The sequence below is a fragment of the Pseudopipra pipra genome, chromosome 6, assembly GCF_036250125.1.
Source record: "Pseudopipra pipra isolate bDixPip1 chromosome 6, bDixPip1.hap1, whole genome shotgun sequence".
Taxonomy (NCBI): domain Eukaryota; kingdom Metazoa; phylum Chordata; class Aves; order Passeriformes; family Pipridae; genus Pseudopipra; species Pseudopipra pipra.
Window position 1 is genome coordinate 6,319,217 of NC_087554.1, and position 21,705 is coordinate 6,340,921.

The 21,705-nt window shown below is 38.9% G+C and overlaps 1 long non-coding RNA gene across 1 annotated transcript in view; it reads right to left on the minus strand.

Moving 5' to 3' along the window:
• The window catches only part of LOC135416770 (uncharacterized), a 32,818-nt gene extending 11,769 nt beyond the window's left edge, over nt 1–21,049 (minus strand). The window contains exon 1 of the long non-coding RNA XR_010431710.1: nt 20,985–21,049. This is a non-coding gene — a long non-coding RNA (uncharacterized LOC135416770). The remainder of the gene's footprint in view (nt 1–20,984) is intronic.
• Between the last annotated feature and the right edge of the window lie 656 nt (nt 21,050–21,705).

Below are 21,705 nucleotides of genomic sequence, written 5' to 3' on the forward strand. Positions count from 1 at the left end.
TAAAATGGAACTCAGTGGTTCCATATCTGATACAAGAATTGTCCAAGCATTTAGCCTGGGTACATGATGCAGGGACTGCATGGTCAGTGTTGGCACATCCTCTGTGCAACCCTGGAAAAGATGTTTCTAACAGGAGAGCAACTATATTCCTCACACAGCGTTCCTGAAGATAGAACAAGATTTTCATTGCACATTCCTCTCCCTCAATCCTTGGAGCACAGCTGGCAAAGCAGACCCTTTAAATCAATGCTCTTAAAATAAGCATTGGGAATCTACAAAGAATATCATAAGAAGTAAGAAGAAACTCTCAGCCTAATGCTTGCTTTTTAAGAGGCAGACACATTTTAATAATTAATATATGTTAAGGAAGTTTTACATGAAATTTTATTTCTCTCTTTCTCTATATGTAAATATATCCAAGCCCGGTTCACAATGAAACACTGTTTGAAAGGTTTGTTCTATTATCAACTATTTAAGTGTGGTTTGGTGCACTAGTTCATTTAAAAACTGTAGTCTCATTACTCCAATAGTCCCAGAAGTAGCTGACATCGTTCCCTGCAGCACACTGAGCCCATGGAAGTCAGGCTTTCTCTGTGTATTGCAGTTAATCTCAGAGAATGAGGTTAAAACATATTGTTTTCTCCTCTGGAAAGCACTTCTGTCCCTAGTGCCATTAGAGGTTCCAGGGAATTATGGTGGGGGAGAGACATCAAAGTTAAATGATCCTGCGAAGTCCTCAGTGTCAAGGGTTCTGGATGCTTAAATTGGAAATCTGCAGATGGGAAACTTTTAGAAAAGGTCACAAGGGTGACTCAGACATTTTGGTGAACCATCTAGACACCATTTCTCAGCAACTCTGTTAAATTCCTCCACATTAACAACATTGTGTCTGTGAGGACCATAAAATTAACAAGCCCCAAGAGCTTAATAAATGAGTTCTAGAGGGAGATGCCTGCATGCTGCAGACCCAGATCCTCCAGCCTGCTTTCTTTTCGCTCAGACTTTATTCACTCCAACTCCCAGGGGAAAATTCGTGAGCAGAAACTTACCTGCACTTGACAGTCCTTGACTTAACCACTCTGACTGGTTCCTGTTGGAAAGCTAATGCTGCTTCTCGTAGCAAAGATGGGGATTGTCAACAAAAGAACCAGAGAGCCGTACAAGCTGCAGGGCACCTGACAGTTTGTGGAGAATTTGTGAAAGGATAAAGCAAGAAGGAAGAAATTCTAAGCTTTGAGAATTCCGCGTCTGATACAGAGTTTGCCATGTTACAACTTGGATTAGGAGAAATTGTTCTCTTAGCCAGTAAAGCACCTGACAGTACAGGGAAAATTTAAAGTTGCTCCTAGATCAATTATTGGGTCTGACTTCTGGAAAAAAAGTACAAGATTTTCGAAGCCTTTGGTACGATTTCTCAAAAAAAACCCCAACAACCTGACTTCTCTTAAATTGATTGTTTTCCACCCTTTGTTTCTGCTTATAAACGATGCATGAAGACAACTTCAACTTATTACACCTTCAGCCATCACAACAGGAACACGTACTGCTGAATGGGGATGAGCACTGTACAAATATTTAGTTAAGACCTGTAAAGCACTGTATTTCACTTTCCCATCAAACCTTCTGTATTGGCTTCTTTCTTTTGTTTTAATAAAATTATTTAATTGTATTTGCTCCTGGGAAGTTGTGATATATTGTTATGATAGCTTGTGGATAGCTTTTTTTGCATTGCAATGTCAGTAAACAGAATTACTGATAGCAATGGTGATCAAGAAAGTGGTAGGTGGGGACATGCTGAGCCAACTAATCTTAGTCTAGTGAGGCTGGACACTACATTATGTCTCTCTATGTTTATGTTATGGATAACAAATCAGTAATAAATTGCTGGGACTGTGTAAATAGCATTTGTCAACAGGGTTTGGGACCCTTGGTAAATCTAAAGGACTCGAGCAATGCAATTTCATGTTAGTCATTTTTGCAAGTGTGGTATTTGTAAATCTCTGTGAAAGCTTGGTGAAAAGTCCCATCCTAAGCAAGCTGTATTTTACCTACTTATTTTCAGTAGCAATGTGCTTGAGAAAAGCATAATTCTTCTGACATGGCACAAAAGTAGTATTAGAAATAAATAAAGTCAAAGTAGCCCTTCTACTCCACACAATACAATAAGGCCTCACCCGAACACTGCGACATCTCACCTTAAAAGATTCGGGACTCTATTTAAGCAAGTCCATGGAAGAGCACCAAAAAATAATAAAAATTCTAGAAGAGATGGAATATACAGAAGGAAAAACAGGAAAGCCTCTCAGTCTAGTCTAGACAACTGAGGAGACAGCTCCAACTATTAAAAGGTTGCCACAAAGAGGAAGGGAATAAACTCTTGTACACATATTCAGCTGAATGAGGTCAAAAATCAATGGACAAGAGTTGATGAAGGCACTTGGATGACATGTTAAAGTTTTCCTAACCATAAACAGAGATAAAAATTTAAATATTTCCCTGAGAAGGGAGATAGACTCCACTGAGACAAGTTTTGAAAAACCTCACTAAAGAATCACAGTGCCAAGAGGAGCTGACTAAAGACTACACATCTTCCTGCAGTCCTTTCTCAGTCACATTTTATTTGATTATAATTCAGTAATGTGAACTTCTAAAATGAGATTCGTCGTTGAAAGTGGACTTGGGACATTGGCTCTACAACTCTTCCTTCTGTTCAAGGAAGCAAAGAGGACTAACACAGAAATAAGAAAAAACTGGGACAACTGCACACAGGTGCACAACCACTGTTTGGGGTTTTTTCCAATACAGAGCAGAGCCTGTTATGAATATGCCTTGCAACAAGAAATTATTTAGTAAGTTCATTCTTCGAGTTATATATCTAATATATCTATTGCCCAAATATGTTCACAGTAGCTCCCCTGGAATAGAAAAAGGGCACTTGTAAGCAGAAATAACTGATTGTGGGCACTATACATATCTCAAGTGGCAGTGACAAGTGACACAACCTTTCTCTCCAGAAGGAGGCCAGAAATTGGAATAATTTTCTTCTTCCACCACTCCAGAGCCAGGCTAGAAGCAGAAAGTGGCTCTAACCTCATTTCTTTGTGGATTTCATGGCAGCAGACTTCAAAAATGACAATCGATTTTCTAGACGGAGGAATCATAAAACTTTTGAAGTCCAGATAGATTTAATCTACTGCATTTCTTAGAAATCAGTTAGCACACTTAAAGCTGTTTGATTATTCAGACACAGTCTATCTTTGGCAAACCTTTGGTTCATTTTGTACCCTTTTTTCTTTATCTCTGTTTCTTTAATTACAACTTGTCTGGTGCATATCCTTCACCCACAGTAATTATAACAAGGCTATAACTGCTTTCATTATCTCTTCCTTCAAGATCTCTTTTAAATCCTTGCATTATGCAGAGGTCAGAATAATGACACTATAGTTGTACAGATCACTATTTTCCAGTGTCACACAAGGTTGGACATGATATGGATTAGAACTAAAAATAAACATAAGGAAATACAGTGGGTAGAGCTGAAAGGAGAATATCTGGCTGCAACTGAAGACCTTTGTAAAAGTGTAAATTTTCATTTTTGATCCTTGAAACACAAGTGCAAGTGTCCTGAAAAAATATGTAGACAATAAGCAGTTAATAGGTATTGTCAGTCTTAAGAAAATAAATACATCATGCTGCAAAGCCCTGAAATAGAAATCAAGTTCAAACACACACTGTGCAAGATCAACCTCTGAGCAAAAACCCCAAGATTTTTATAAGCTGAGAATTCATCAATCAAATGACTAAGGAAGTGAATGACTGTTAAATAATCAAAAATTACCAAGAAATGCAAAAGTGGCTGTAAAGTATTGTCCATTAAGAAAAGTATGTCCCACCTATTACTTTGATATCCCCAGTACTCATACATTAAAGATACTTCACAATAGAATTGGAAACATTAGTACAGCTCAAGCAATGATAAGATTTCACCCAAGATACTGTTTTACAAATGCATAAACAACTGAAACAAGGATAAGGGTCTGCTTAGATTTTAAAGGGTATTTGAGTGCCTAATGTGGAGCAGAACCTAAAGAAGACTGATCTGGTTAATTAATAAAAATTGAGGCTGAGGGGTAATATTTTTACTTGTTGTAATATATTTCTATCAGTACAAATGTAAACAGGTCCAGAGCGTTCCTCATAGAATTGAACATGCCATGTCATGTCCAGGTTTTCATCCACCAGAACCCCCCAAGTTTTCTCAGCAGGGCTGCTCTGCATCCCTTCACCCCCTAGGCTGTGTTAACACCCTGAGGGCAGTTTCTTGGGGGGTCTTGAACAGTTGGAAGTTTGCTTTCTTAAAATTCAGGGTCCTGATTTTAGTCTTTGCCTGATCCGTATCCCTCAGGACTGCAAACTCCAGCAGTGTGTGATCACTGCAGCCCAGGCTGGCTCCAGTCTTGATGTCACCAGTCAGCTCATGTTGGACCATTGGGTCCTGTATCACATCCCCTCTGGCAGGGCTGTCTATTACCTGGCTTAAGAAGTTGAGATTGAGAGACACAAGACTTGCCTGCAGCAATAAAATTTAACAAATTTTAATTTGCATTTAAGTAGAGATTGACTGCTAAGACTAATTCACTGCATTTTCTCTTTTCTCTCCATGAAAACTTGATATACTAGGGAGGAAGGAGAGTGAGCTAATGAAAGTGCACAGTAACTTGATAAAACTGAGTTTTAAACAGCTGGTTTAGATATTGAAGTTTCCAACTCAAATATAATCATAAAGGGAAATTATGGAAAAATATTAATGCATAAGAAGTAAAAAATATTATTTGCCACTTCTTACTGCTGTGGTTCAGGTCTGAATGGGAATTTGGAACAAAACATTCAAATGTGCAAGGGGTTGAGCACATGTTTAAATGTTGTTCACACTAGGGATGACTTTATCATTTGTTTCAGTAGTGTTCACAATAAGAAGATAGTACTATCAGGTGAAAGTCAGTATAAATATATCAGTGTTAACAGAGAATCTTCAGCTTTTATACAACCTGAGAAGCCAAACATTCACTTTGTGAATTTTTCAAGGACATCTCCAAAGATATGATCATGGAGCTGACAGCAATCACACACATCATGCACATTGTTGTCAGATTAATTTTCACCTTGTCTTGTTGGGAAAACAAATTTAAAAATATTTACATCTTTGGTTAATGTTTTCACGGCAAAGTTCAATTATCTTTGTAAAATGAGATTTTGCGTTATGCGTATTTTAAGGTGTCGTGCAAGAATACCTTTTTCTTGGCAATTCAACATTCTTACTGGAATTGTAGTAAATTCTCAAGTAATTGAGCTTTAGGATAATATTGACTTTATAACATCCATTATCTGCTCTTTAAATAAATAAAGATTTCATTTGGCTTTTCAGGATGCTAGAAATTGTACATCCATTGACTCCTCCATCAGTAATTCACCTTATACATACAGAGATAAAGTTGATTACAGAATCATACCCTTTTAATAGGAAAACTCTTTTCAATTCAACTTCTGTGTACAAATACAAGCCATCATTCCAGGTATACTAAGTACATATTCAGAAAAAAAAAAAAAAAGCTTTATGTATAGAAGCAAAATTGCATTTCCTAATTACAGAAATGTACATAATTTAAGAGGTAATTGACCAACAAATGTTGTGTGTGAGTCTGTTTAACCCAATTATTTGTCATTTATAAAGTGGGAATATAGCTAAGATCATAATTAGCAGAGCCACTATAAATAGTAATTAAGAACAGTTTAGATGTTTGCTTGCTTTCCTATAATCTTCCCTTACAGATGTCATAAGGAATCAGGAGGCGAGGACCCCAAATCCTGGAACAAAACCTAAGCATGAAGCTACATGTAATGTTTCAGGCACACACTTTTCCAGGAAGCTCAGAGATCTGCCCAGAAAGATTTGACTGCATAACCAAGCCCTCAGGGAACATGTTTCCAAGCAAAATCTAGGAGCAACACAACAGCTATTCATCCTTCAACACTATGCCAACTGTGTGCATAGTGCTAATGCTGTCACCTTTCCAATGAGAAAGAAACACGAAGTCCTAACAAACCTGGACATTAGGAATGTCACTGCACTTTGCCCAATAATGTAACAGCCAGCATCAGCCTGGCCTCAGCACTGCCAGGAGTTTATTCATCAAAACCAAGAAAATCTTAATTGGCAAACTTCCACCTTCTGGTCTAAAGCACCCTAGGATGTTTTACTGGCTTCAACTCCACTGCGATGACCAGCAAAAATAGTATGATAGACACTCTTCATATTTAACCAATGCCTTTTTGAAATACTATACAATCCATATGATTGTTACGCCAGTCTCAGAGCCTTCTATACCTGGAAGATGGCAGGAATTGAATGTTTGTATCAGGCTTTTCCTGTAAGTGCTGTTATCAATCTCACTCGGGCTGTCTCAAGGAATATCAATTTACAGTAAATGGAAAAGCTCTAGGACAAATAAAAACATCAGTGTATCAAAAAAAAGCCAAATTCAAGACCAGCTTGAATGTCACTTTGAGACCTGACATTGAAGGTGAATGTCTTTACCACTGGATAGTCTTTCCATCTTATTTCTCATAGAAAGCTTCAAAAAGACTCGGGTTTACCCCACTGTGGAACAGAATCACTTCTGAAATCTCAGGAAGAAAACTCCAGGTGTGGCAGACAGTTCCTGTACAAACCCTGTCAGATGCTGGACTGAAAGCTGCATTTGCACGTCCTGGCTCTCTGACTTGGCACATCTTTTCCCGTGCTTGGTGGCTGTTGTGTCTGAGCCCTGAGCACTCCTCTGGCAACACACCAAGCTCTCCTCAGGGGGAAATCGGGATGTGGTTATTTCTGCAATATGGGAAAGCATTTCTGCACAAAGTTTTTGGTACTACTTCACCTTTGTGCCTTTCCAAGACTATTATGAATAATAAATTCTCAGGAAGTTTCCTACACTTATAACTGAGTTCACAGCTCTGCTGTGTGTTGATTTGGCTCACGTACCACACGGCAGCAAGGTGTCCTGGAGAACAAAAATGCTTATTACTTTCTAAATGCTACTGTGATAGCTTTTACTTCTCTCATTTTTGCTTATATCTTTCAGCTGAACTGTTATGAATATACTGAAGGGTAAAGAATAACCTTCCCTAAGAATGAAACACAGGAAAAAAGAGTAATTCAAGGAATCATAATTGGCTAGGGTGGTGGGAATGGGGGAAAACATCCAAACCCTGTGGGAGAAACCAATGTGCAAGAACCTAAGCATTTTGCATCTGTATCATATGAGTGGAAATCTGCAGGTATGTAAGAAACAATGTGTTCACTGTAGCGTGGGGTTAATCAGATGAAGACTTTGGCATGGCAGCATGTGCTAACTTGATTATAAATTCTTATTTATCTTCTTCTGAAACACATGAATCCCACCCATGTGTTACCATTCTTTGCCCATACACATCCTTCTGAGGAAAATGCATTTTGTGCAAGTCTTTACTTAGGTCTGACCACAATTCAGCCACCAGATAAAAGTCTAAGTTATCCTTTGGAAAAACTCTGGTAACATTTAAACTGTAATTGCTTTTGCAAACTGACAACTAATTATCCACAAGCAAAATGCACATTAAGCATTTAAATAATGAAATGTCAGTCAGTGTAATAGAAGTGTCACTTTACTTTTTGCTTTCAGAAATTATTTTAGTCTTAAAGTTAATCTATATATGCATGGGCAAATGTATTTTACAATTATGCTTAGTCACATAAAATACAATCTTGTACTGTTTCTACCTGCAGACTGCTTGCTTATCTTCTTCAATAACCACTGGTATTTGTAAAGGTACAAATATCCCTATTACCACAAGCTGTTTCAGGCCCACATTTGTTTTTAAGTGCCCTCTGCACTACCCTGCTGCTTGCCAAGGGAATTTTCTATCCACTACTGATTACTAAAACGTACTTATTTTACTGTGCTATGAGTCTGGAAGTCAAATATCATCACACAGAAATGAACCATGTTAACAGTTAGGGTTGTGAGGTTTGAAAACATGGTGCACTGTGAAGCTGCAAGAAGTAGTTATCTCAAAAATGTGCTTCATTTCCCTAACTAATCACAATTGGTTTTTCTACAAGTCGAGATTAAGGAATGTTTACTTAAAACGTACTTTTTTAGCAGTGGTGAAGTGATAAACAAGTGTACAAGTAAGACTGTTGAGCAGCATCTTCCCTGGACAAGTCATTCCTAGTTCTTCTCATCAGGTTCTTCAGAATCTCAGCTCAGCTCTGAGGCCAATTAACGCCTGCAAGCCCCTCACAGATGTTCAAGGAGGCTGCTTTAGGGAAGGGAGCATCTTCCAGTCACCTGTCCCTTGCTCCAGCTTCCAAACACTCTCAGGGGGGTAAGGAGAGCAGCTGCTTCCTCCTCCTTGTCCCTTCAGGGCAGAAAGGATGCTTCTTACCCCTGCATTTCACTTCACAGACTCCCTCCCTGAGATAGGGCATGGCTATATCACATGGCAATGCACAGGACTTAGGTTTTTCCACTTTAAATCATCAAAAAGGATACCAGACATGGCAGTGCAAATAGTGCAACTGAGAATGCATTCCTTTGGGTGGTGTGACACTTGTACCCCACTACAACTGGTTTTTTTTTAGAGAGCCCTATGTCACATATAGTAGTAATAAATACATGCCTGCTGTAGATTCACACATACTGCCCCTATATATTCAGGTGCATGTAGACTGATGCATATTAAAGCAATGAAAATGTTTTTCAAAGCATTTCAGTGTATTTTATACCTATGTGCATACATACACTCATCTACACATATGTATATTCTCTACAAGGTTGCAGGCACAGGTGAGTGTGTCCACACCTACATGAATTTGCATTAGGACTAAAAAAACCCACAACCCACAAGGCAACAGCTGCACTCTCAGAAACAGATACAATGATTTGTGCAGAGAACTACACAGCACTTAAATGTGTCGGAAATAAAAATTCTACAGCAGAGAATCAGGATTCAACGTGAGCAAAAGAAACAAACTGAGTTCAGGATGAGCCCAAATAATAAGGATGTAGCACTGGTACTCATGCTGTAATACTGTATTTTAACAAAACAATTTGGAAGTACGAAATAAAATACGCAGGATTTGAATAGAATCAGAAAAGCAGCCCTCTTCCATCATTTCACCTTTAAGATTCATGCTGTTTAAGCAGTAGCCCTGCTTAAGTGTAGCACTATAAGTGGGCACGAAAATATACCTTCCATACATTTTTGATAACAGTAGTTACTGTAACTGAGGTTACCAAATTGTTTTTTTATAGCTAGCCACTTCTTAGTCGAAAATGCTCTGTTTCCTGTCTCTAGCCAAGAATGGTTTCTATTTAATAATTCATGGAATGGTTTGGGTTGGAAGGGACCTTAAAGATCCCAGTTCCAAACCCTCTGCCATAGGCAGGTGTAAAACCCTGGGACAAAGCCACGAGCTGCCCAGGCATATTTATAGTTAAGACTCCAAGAGTTCCCAAAGAACTATTGCAAAGCCTTTTGGTTCTTTAATACCTTAAAGCTGCGTAAAGAGAACATGCTACATGCGTTTTCCAAGAGTTTTCTTTTAATTTATTGAGAAAACAGGCATTTTGGCAAAAGGTTCACAGTGGTAACATACAGCCAAGGAGAAGATTCCACAAAGCACCCAGCAAACACCAACCCACAACTTAACAAAATACAATCCATTGGTTTTAAGTTACCCACAAGAGATTAAGGAAAGAGTAAAGAAAGAAAAGAGAGATTAAGAGAAGAAACAGGAGTAGAAAGAAAGAGAGATGTTGCAAGATAATATCAGAGAACCACTCTGAGTACAGAACTGCCAGAATCGTAACAATCACATTGTACAGGCCAGTAGTCACAGCAACATCACATCATTTTGTTTTATCAAAAGTTTTTATAGAATCATCCCACTCGTGCTGAGTGGGAAGGGACCCTCAAGGATCACTGAGTCCAACTCCTGGCCCTGTGCAGAGCACCCCAACAGTCACACCCTGTGCCCGAGAGCATTGTCCAAACACTTCTTGAGCTCTGGCAGCCTTTGTGCTGAGACCACCTCCCTGGGGAGCCTGTTCCAGTGCCCAGCCACCCTCTGGGTGAAGAACCTTTTCTTGATCTCCAACCTAAACCTCCCCTGACTCAGCAGTGGATTCCCGTGGCCCTGCCAAAGCATTCCATGGGCACCTGCAGTCCAGGCACCACCCTGGGACCAGAGCATCTCCAGATGGGGCCCAGAGGGCTCAGCAGGGCCAAGATGAGCCATTCTTCACTCATTTTTTTTTTTATGAGAATAAAAATAATACTTTCCACACTGTAAGAGAAAAAGTTGAGATTTTCCAGGCAACATTTTAAGTTAAATAACCAAAATTTTAAAGAGTTCTAATTTGTCACATGATAACTCCTACTGAGGAACAGGCATAGCATTTTGGGAAACAAAGGGCCTTGATTTGACTAAATTACAAGCTTTTGGGAAATGCTGTGCAGAGTTTTTGTTAAGCTTACTAGGTGGGCAATGCACTGCACACAGATTTGTAGCTTTGCACTAACTCAGACGCTCTAATTCAGCCACATATGTTACAGGAAAAGAAGGATCAGAAATAGGTAGTTTAACTCCTTTCACTCCACTTATTCATTTTTCATTACAATTGCTCTTCAGTCAATTAAAACCCAAGAATTATTAATTGCTCCATCTCCATGTATATGCAAATTACTGAACTTCTTTATTTGGTTCATTTGGAGTTTGATTCATAATGTTCAAGAACAAAAAAGAAATTGCTCTGCAGTTGTGAAAATTGATAACACAGGTTCACTCTTGAGGTACCCTGCAGATGCAGGCTGCAGGCATCATCTCTTAATCATCCTGATCAAGATACCTGGAAGGCTTTGCTGAGGATCTCTTCCTCCCCAAGGACCTATGTTTAATTCTGAGGAAAACCAGATGGCACAGCGAGAGCCGCAGTCACACCCTGCAGAATGAGTAGGTGCACATCTGAGAACTAGAGCTACAATCACAGATTGCATACAGTTTAGAGGTGATAGGTGTAGAAAAGTGTGATTTTTATGTCCTCACAAGGCCAAAATTTGGAGTTTCCTTCAACTTTAACATTTCTCAGTTCGGTTTGGTGCTTAAGAACCCTTCCTCCTTTGTTGAAACACTGCAATTGGGCAGATGAACTACATACTTTAGATTTTTGCTTCATTAATGGAAGATTCATAGTTATTTCCAGAAAACATTCACATAATCAAAAGTAATATTAATAAATATTAATGATGAAGGCTTTAAACCCACTTTGATGAGCATTTGTGCCTGCAATATGCATCAAGGCAAACATCTGTTATCTATAACACAAGGGAGGTAGAAATATGACCATTTAGTTTGCAAAATGGTATTTTAGTAGCTGATTTTTGAGCTATTCATCAAGCTCTTTTTTCAGCAATAGAGGAACAAGAGCAAGAATGGCTTGGATAAACATCCCCTCTCTGCTTGTCTGTAAAGAGACAGAGCTAGCTCACACATTTTAAATAGCCACAGAGCCAGTTGTTATGAAGACCCTATGCTTTGATGCTATTTTGATATCAGTGTGATTGTTGGAGTCATTTGCAAAGGAAAGGAAAGGCCAAGGAACACCATATTGTATTACTCCATGTGAAATGGGGAGATGGAGGAAACATGAAGCAGATATTCTCACTGTACTGCTTTACCCTCCCCCTCACCTTCCTACACACATTCCCGAGGTTCAGGATACGTAATAGTGCTATTTTGGAGATGAGTGAGCTGTGACTAGTTCATAGAAGGCTTTTTCAGTAAACCAATTTTAATTTTTAGTAATACTAAGAAGAGCAATCATAAACAGAAAGAATCATTTTGTGATGACAGCAATGAATTTCTTGCCATTTCCTCTATCACAGTAAGAAAATGGGAAATACATCCAAATAACATTTTCTTCTGCAGATTCATCATCACTAGATCATATTTTATTGCTATTATATGAACACTGTATTGAGATACTTGTGCTTAGAGAACACCTTCTCATTTTTGGTAATTTCCCTTTTATAACTCTTGAATTCCAGCTAATTTTTGCCTCATTACTTCAATATAATTCCTCTCCAATGAGAATCTTAGGAGAAGGGGCACATTTTATGACTTCAGTGCCTCTTCATAAAAAGATTGTTAAAATAAGTATGAAAACTATTGAGTCCAGCAGAAAAAGGACAGGCATTAGAGACTCAGCCCAGATGTATTTAAAGATTTTCTCCCTTATGCCACTGAAGAACTAAAAGAAATAAAAAAGCAATTTTTTTTTATATCAGGGGAAAAAAAAAAGTAAGAACATAGTACGAGATTGATTTTGATTTGCTTACTAGAGCCACCAGCTCCTTCTAAGGATTAAAGACCAAAGCTTAGAATATATGTTAAAACTAACCGGATAAGAGATGCAGAAGATTAGCCACAGATAACCATATCACTAGTTTCAGATTTCAAAAATTATGTAAGTGGTATCACCACACCAAAATAAATCTGAAGTAGAAAAATTAACAAAACAAAACAAAAACCCAAGCAAAACTTCTTTTTTTGAACACCACAGTCCTTCCCCATTCACAATATGCAGTTAATTCTCTCTTGCTATTTATATCCCCAACATCATCCCATATCAAGCAACCTTGGCACCAGAAGCCACTTAGAGCCAATTAACATTCAACTATCCCTTTTTCAAGGCTGTGTGCTTCCCATGTTTTTATGCACGAGGAGCAGCTGTCAGATCCACCTTTCAGCAGCTTAACAAACACTCAGATGTTCTCTGCAGGTTCAGTAGCTGCTCACAGTAAGGCTGCTTTCAATCCAGTCAGGGGGTTGAACTCTTGCCTCTTCTCCAGCAGCAGCCCTGCAAAATTATCTCGGCTGGAAGTCAGTCACCACTACCTAAATTTTCATCTCTGCCTTTAAGTAATGGATTTTGTGGGAGGCTGTGCAGTAATTTCTGAAAGTGAATCCAGGACATATGGGAAATTCTTGGTCTCCAACTTCTCAGCTAGTTGATGAATGCCAGGGGTCATCCAATAACGGCGTGATCAACAGCTTCAGCACCACCACTGTGCAGCTAACACTTCTTAGGACATGAAGTGAATAGAAGCACTGTCATGGCTAAACACTTTTATGGATCAGGGAAATGGGGAGGGAGTAGGAAGGCAAGAGATCAGAAGTTTCACAGTACCTCTCACAACAGCACTGTATTACTGTGAGAATGACTTAAGTCCTCGGTGCTGGGTGAACCCTAGAACAGACATGAAAAGAAGCAGGATCCTAGAGTGGGTCTACTCACCCAAAATACTGGGAAAGAAACACCCCAGCAGATGAATCCAGGAAGAAATACAATTATAACAGGTTGTATTGCCTGTTCAAGAATTGTGCTCACATGCAGTCACCCTTTTGGGATTTTGGCCCCACTAACAAATGTCATCCTCAGAAACATGTAAGTAAGGATTTGTGGATCCCCTAGTGAGCACCTTGCTAAGATAACCCCCACAAGGAAACCACTCCATGCCTCATGGTAAACTATAATTGCTGAACTTTCACTAATAGTATTCCTTCCCCAGGGCTCTGTGAGCTGCTGTTTGTAACACTACACATATTAAAAGTGACAAGATCTGAGCTGACACCTATAGCCTGTAGAAAACAGGCCTTTAGTTTGTACATCCTTTTAAACCATTTTAAGTGTAGACACTGACCAACAGATATAGGGAATAATAGTTGTGGATCTTCTTCTTGAAAATGCTACTGCTGAAATAAAGCTGCCAAGGTTTTCTCATATAGGCCATCTTGCTTCTTGTATAAAACACTGTCATAAAACTAAATGCTGTCACAGCAGCAGACAGCATGCCAAGCAGACTCTGCTGATCTGAAATGTATCCAAAATAACTAAACCCCCTGAGCCTGTAAATTCTGGCTGGAAATTCCAATACAATAAACTTTCCAGCACTGGCACTCTGGGACGTGGAAAGTAGTCTGTTCTCTTGGTCTTGTTAATTCCTTGATTTATACTCACTTCTGTGTTCTGCCCAAAATAAGTCAGATTCTACTCAATTACAGTCTGAACTTGAGAATATTTCTCTATTCAGTTGTGTGGTGTTCCATCACAGTGAAATAAAAGACTACAGAGGTGTAGCACAGAAGATAATTTTTTTTTTGAGAACCTAAGTTTGCTTTGCTTTATTTTTTTTATTATTCCTACAATTTTTCTAGGAACATACTTAGACCAGGAATAATACTATCTGTTACATGCCTATCTGTGAAAACTTATCACGATAAAAGAAATACACCAGATTATGACCTGAAAAAACTCCAACAAAACACCACATCTGCAGATGTGAATTCCAGCAGTGAACCTGTTCTGATGCAGGTATAGCAGGGAGAATTTTTTTCCAAACAAAACACTACTAGAGCTTAAGTGATCCTTCACACTGAAATAAGCTTACATTAGTATACCCGGGAAAACTTTGTGTTGTAGTCAAGGAAACTATTCTGACAGAGAAGCAAAAATAATCCTCTATTCATATGTTAAAGGTCTTGGACTGGTTCCTCAATATTTGCCATCTAGAATTCCCTTCTAATTTTCTTGTCCAGCACAGCAATCATAGCTCTTCTCAATTATGGATGCATTGATAGGTTTCTAAAAGATGCTGAGGAAGAGTCCTAAGTTCATTTATGAACTCAATTCTTTTCTCAGAAGGATGATATCAGTTTTCTCTGTCCTTTTCTAGTTTTTTGCCATTATTATTTTCAATTTCTCAGAAGGGAAGCCCCAGATTCCCACATTTGTCCTTTCCTTATTGGAAGCCTCCAGAGTGAAGATGAGGCATTATCAGAAGCTGTTATAACATTGGAATCACTGATCTATTAAATCTTTGTAATCTCGACATATTAAAAGATAAACAATAGCTTTTTTTAACAGTAGTGATATGTAAGAAGAAAGTACAATCTGGCAAATTGAAAAAAGTAATTTAACTCCTGTATATCATTAAATAAAGAAGTTAACCATCCATAATCACTCATTTATTTTGCCAGTGGGGCTGATATCCCACTTTTTGGTGGACTATCAATAAGAGACCTGATTAAAAGGAAAACCTGTTACTTCCACATGTTTATGCAGCGTTAAGAAAGAAGCGACCCTTTGCACTCTTCACTGCCCACCCCTTGCACATGTAGCACCAGAGGAGGCAAATTTGATTTCCCTTTGTCAAGCAGGCAACCCAGACAGAGACCCTGGCACAAGAGGAGGAAAATTCAGCTTCTCCTCAATGCATTGAGCATGAGACACAACAGCATTTTGGGCTTATATATTTCCCTCTGCCTCACAAGTATTTTTATGTCAAGCCAGACTGCAAATTATTCAAATGTGTTTGCCAGCAAACCTGATAGGTCAACTGAGAAACTCAATCTTGAAGTGCTTGCACTATCATGTAACAACATACAGTGTTTTACTTACACAGTGAGACTAAAATTGTTAAACTTGTATCCTATACAACGTGTTTACACAGCATTACCAGGAAAGAAAGTTTATTTTGCCTACACGTATCAATGCATGCGATGAAGGACACGACAGAGCATTTTGACTGACCACAATGAAGTTCTTATGACACAGAAAAATGGTTTCTGTGTTTTTTCTGGTTTGTTTTCTTTGTGTGCATCTTTAAAAAACAAAAACAAACAAAAAACTAAACTAAACAAACAAAAACCGCGACATAAAGTTCAGTCATTTGAGAAAATCATCATAGAATAATTGCCACACCAACACTATTTACCATGCTCCTTTCCCAATCTTTCCCCCAGTGAAAGCCACATCAAGTAATTACATGCAATTAAACATATTCTTTCCAACGCTCTTGCCTTGTTTTCTTTATTCATTTCACCACAATTACTGTGAATTTCCTTTTAGTAATCAACTTGCATTTTTCAAACAATTTTGCATGCATTTTATGCATCAAAAGGCACAATACCTCAAAGGGGAGGATCTTTGTAGTCTACCCTAATGGAGGGCCATTTCACAATCCAAACTTGTTCTCTGCTTCATCAAGGGCCTGATAATAGGCTATACACAGCAGAAATAGTCAAATTGTAGTTTGAACTGAAGATTTTTTTTCATTTACTGCATGTTAGCGTTTACACGAAACTTCAGTACAAAAGGGAACTTCATAAACAACAGTGTTTAAAAACAAGTAGTTTGTTCACTTGAGATAGCAACTTAATATGAGAAAAATATATTGCAACCTGCAAAGGAATTCATCCCATCATTGAATTATTTGATTTTTAGGCCGTTTGAGGCAGAGACTGCCTTTGGATGTGTTCTGTGGTATACAGCCTGAGTGGGTCTCAAGAGTCAGGATACAGAGATAATTGCATGATGCAAATAACAAACACACATAAGTCAGCATTGATAGACATAAAGGACAGGATCTAAGTTCTTTATCAGAACATAATTCTTAATATCTTCCTAGTCTAAAACATTTTAGGAACACAAACCCTTTCCGGTCCCCAATAAATAACAATTTATTGACTTCTCTCTATACTAAAGATAGAAGAAATATGCTACAGCCTCAGCCACAATAGTTATAACAAGTCCCACTTCTAATTTTCAGAGGTGTGCTGTCCAATTACTGCTATATAAAACAAAACAGCAGCTCTTATCCCGACAGAAATGTACACAGAGACCAACAGAACTCCCAATAAACCTTTTCTTTATAGCTTCTTCCTCAAAACATCACAACTGTCTCTGATCCTTTCTGCAAACCCCTTGCCACCAAAAACACATTGGGAAACCACAGAGCTGGAAGAAATCCATTCCTTCATATTCCTCCACATTACAACAGTGGTAAATTTTCCTTAAGTATATAATGGTACAATAACAATGCACTTCAAGACTCTATTCCTGCCTGATGCTTACAGGCAAACCATTCAAATAGACAGATTTGCCCTAACAGCAGCAGCCTTGACCCACACTAACCACAGCTAACCACAGCACAGGAGCAAGATAACCCTCCTAAAGCTTGCTTTGATGTCTGGCAGACAGTCCTTGTCCCACACTACAGAAACCCAAATGTTATTTATCTACATGGGGGATCTGCCTTTGATTGCATCAAAATTGTGAACAAAAAAAAAAATCTAAACATGAGCAGAATACACGGGACATGGTCCTGAGTTCACACTGAGCTTGGATCTATCCTCAGGGAAGCCACTGCAGTATGGCAACTGGTCACACCAACTAAAACAAAGGTGCTCCATCTCCAGGGGTTTATGATCCAGAAAATCAAATATTTAATCTCTTTGTCCTAGGATGGGCCTTGCTTGGAGTCAATCCAGTAATGATCATATAGCCAGAATATAGTCAGAAGCAAGACATTATGAAAAAAAACCACAAAACCAGTAAAGTAATGCTTTTATTTTTATATATAAACTCCCATGTACTGGCAACTTAATTGAGATGGTGGGGAGGAGAGTTTGCATAGAGACTTATATTATTTGGGTTAAAGTTATCTAGAGTTTGGAAAACTACAACTTCAGCAGCTGAGATAACGTTTAGGTTCTACATGTACCACAAAATAAGGAAAATGGATGATGTTAATAGAATCAATTATTTACCTCTGTACTTCCCTGGCCATTTTAACATTGGAGTTTCAGTTTGGTGAGGGTAAAGGGTAAAAGCAGGGATAGAAGAGGAGTGAAGGAAGAGTTTGGAAAAGATAAAGCTCTTGTTCTGTTCACAGTTAATAAATAAGAAGAGGTCTGGTGTTAATACATTATAAATTTTTTCTCTTATTTTTCTCTGGGTATTAAACCATCTATTTTAGTCTAAGTATTGGCTCCCTGTCTGAAGTTAAAATAATGAATAGTATTATGGACAGTGGAAGCTGAAAGTCAAACTAAATAATAGATGGATCCTGAAAACTCAGCAGAGTTAGACTATTGGAGTCAAAAGGCTCCAACATCTTATTTTCTATTTTAACCTAAAGAACGATAGCCTGGTGATATTTCAGGTGGAAATTGAGGTCAGGATAACAATTAGAATTTGAAAAAGTAAAATGTCAAAGCCCTCTTCATGACTGGAATCAGTTTAGTCCACACAGTCATGAAGGTGATCTCAGCAGTAACCAGTTCCTACTGCTGTTGTTTCCTGTGGGTATAATAAGTCATAGGAACATAAATGCTCAAGAGTCAAATCTGTGTTTGGGTTCTTCAAGATACAAACTTTTAGGGATAATAAATAATGCTTGGCTTTTTCTTCTTCCTCAGAGAATTGCACTGAGCTGTAATCCTGGTCAGGATTAAGGTTTGGAAAATCCTGATGAACAGATTTTAGAAGTAAGACTTTGGTTAGTTTGTACATGCTTCCAAAGTTAGGAACAATGATATAGGCACTGGCTAGTGCCAGTATCAAACCACAGCTGTGGTTAGTGCTGAGGCTAGGGTTAGAGCTGGAGTTCAAGAGCCACAGTGTCACCTCTTTCTAGCTGGATTCCAGTGCATCCACAGAGCTGGAGGTGGGTTTGTTTTGAGAGGGTGTGACAGCGCTCTCTGGAGTTTGGCACACATAAAGACAGATTACTTTCCTAAGCAGGTTATGTCGTGGGTGCACAGCAAGTCCTAGAGGTCTTTGAGGGCTGCACTTTGGCTTCAAAGTCTTTTTACCTCAAGCCTGTCTGATACAGATGGGCCTGGCCAAGTGGCTGCCTCTCACTGCTGCCTCCAATTCCTCCTGGTCTTTCCCTCAGAAAGGATCTAACACAGAACAATTTCTCTCACCTTGTATTTTGCTTTGAAAATTTATGCTTCTATTTTGCATTTGGAAAAAAAAGTAATCAGCAACACTAATGGGCATAGGAAAATTTATTCTTTTTTTTCCCCTCAAAAACTTATGATACCACGAAACAGCTTTATGAGGAAAAGTTTCATTTGCCTTTCAGCCATCAGGCATTGGCCAGTGTTCAAGGAAGCACATCCATCCAAATGAACAACTGGCTTGTTTCAGTACTGAGCAGCCAAATTCATCCTTGGAGTAAAACCAATTAATATTTGTGAGGAATATGTGGCATACACTAATTTAGGCCATTGGAAGAGGCAAAAGTGGTGTATCTTAATTATTCTGGCAGGACATACCAGTGGATTATGTTCTACAGAAAATAGGTACATGTAAATCTGAGAAACACAGGTTTTATTTTTAATTTACCTTTAAAAAGCAATTGAGTTAGACACAGCTCTATTAAGTGTATATCTCCTCAAAACAAAACTGCCAAAGTACCCACATTCAGCACCTTTCCTCCTCTCATCTCAGGCAGCAAATGGATGGAAGCACAGCACAAATATCTGTATGTAATCTAGTTAAAAAAAAAAAAGCATTGAGCCTTTCTGCTTTCTCCAGAAGTATATTTTAGACCACTCATTCACCATCAATAGCAGTGCAGGAGCAAATACTGGAGGCTAAATCTCTGCCAATAAAAGCTGCATTCTTTGTGGAGCCTTGTGGTGACTCATGGTTGCCCTTTGGACAGAGAAAAATCCATATGCTAAAGCTGTCTCCCATGTGGGGGAAAATGGTCATATTTGGAAAAGGAAACTGCAGTGAAGGAACAAGCCGTGAAAAGCGCCAGTCCTGTGCATCAAGGAACTATTCCAGCCACTCCAACTTACAGTATCCCTGGAATTGTGCTAAGTTACCATCCGGATTTACTCTCTGGTTGACTTATCACAAGAGAGATTACTAAATTTTATTATTTTGTTTTTTAGAGATACTTGATCACAGCTTTAATAGCATAAACAGTGTTTTAATATTTATCGGGGAAGACAATAGGAAAATTACTGCTTTCTTTGTCTTCCAATGGCAGACATTAATTTCAAAAAGAATGAAATTACACGCCCCAAAGACCACAGAATTTTCTTGTACTTCAAAAACTGTGAAGCAGTGAGGCACAGGGAATTTCTGAATCAGACTGACATTCATCCACAGTATCTTGGAGTTGCAGGGATAGAACTTTTAGTTATGTTTGCTGTCTGGAAAATATCAATAAAGCAGAGAGCTTAGGTAAATATCATTCAGAAGCCAGCTGGCACTAAGCAGGACACCCATATCCACCCTTAGGATTGCAATGCAAACTCTGACCCTGTCTCCAGCAGGAAGGCATCTGCTTATTTGATAGTGAGAGCCCATATATGAAATTCCCAGACATCAATATTATAGAGCTTTGATAGTGACAAGTGGCATATTATACCTGCTTCAATTACCTAGCTTTCATTATTGCTGACTACTGGGCCAGAAAATATCATACATGAAGCACCTGCATTATTGAGCTATCAAAAAAGTGAAGATAATAGATCTATATTTTTTCTATAAAATGCTATAAAACACACAACACCTAGATCTTTTAAGCATCTGACTCATTTTTGCTTGTAATAAAGAGCTCCTGACCTGATGGTGTTGAACACGGGCAGCTGTCATAGGACAAGCCCTTTGGAGCACAGTTCTGGGCACATGGAGGGGAACAAGGTGATCAGGGACAGTCAGCATGGATTTAGCATGGGTAAATAATCCTGACCAACCTGACTGCCCTCTATGATAAAATACCTAGGTTTGTGGACAAGGGGAGAGATGTGGTTGTCACTTACCTTGGCTTTAGCTGAGTTTTGACACTGTGTCCCACTACACTCCTGTAGCCCAGTTAGGACATTATGGTCTGTATGGGTGAACAATTAGATCAGTAGAAAAACCTGGCTGTCTGGAGGGGTTCAGAGAGGAGCAGTTAATGGTCATTCTCTACCTGGATGGAGTAGCCCACCTGGCAGGGGTCTGTGTGCCAAAGTGGTGCCTTGGGAACTGCACCATGACCTCTCCTGTTTAACATCTTCAGCAGTGTTCACTCACCTCCTCCGGTGAAGAGGAAGAGATGACAAAGCTCAAGCAATTAGCAGATGACTATAAATGAGGGACCAGCTGATACTCTCACTGGCAGGGTGGGCAGTGCTGCTATTCAGGAGGCCTTAGAGAAGAAGCCTGGAGAAGAGCCAGCCTCTAGAGGACTGAACAGCAGCTTTCAAATACCTGTGAAGAGGTCCTCAAGAAGACAGAGCCAGGCTGTCTGAAGTGCTGCATGGCAGCAGGATGAAAGGAAACAGATCTCTGCCTCTGATGATATTAATTCTATAATATGTGCTCCTGCAGGAAACATGAAAGGAACTAATCCTCAGGTTTTATTGAATGGCTAAGAAACCTTTGCATGGCTTTACAATCTGTCTTGCATTTAAATATGCTGTACTCAAGGGATTCCTGACAGAACTCCCACAGGCTGAAGGTGTCCTGAGGATTAAGAAATTTTTTAAGTTTGTCTGAACCACAATTTGTCTTCCTTGTCCCCTAATCTGCCACGCATAAACTTTGTCTTTAGGTGAGAATATGACCCACAGATATTGCATATATCTCACAGTGGTATGAACTGCCAATTTTTAGCAAAATGATTGCTCTACATAGTCTTGTTGTATTTCTGTAGTATATTTGCAAAGACATGTTTTAGGAATTATTCAGCAATACATTTTCTCAGCAGAGCAAACGTTTACCTGAATAGTCTGATTCCTTATAACTGCTTCTA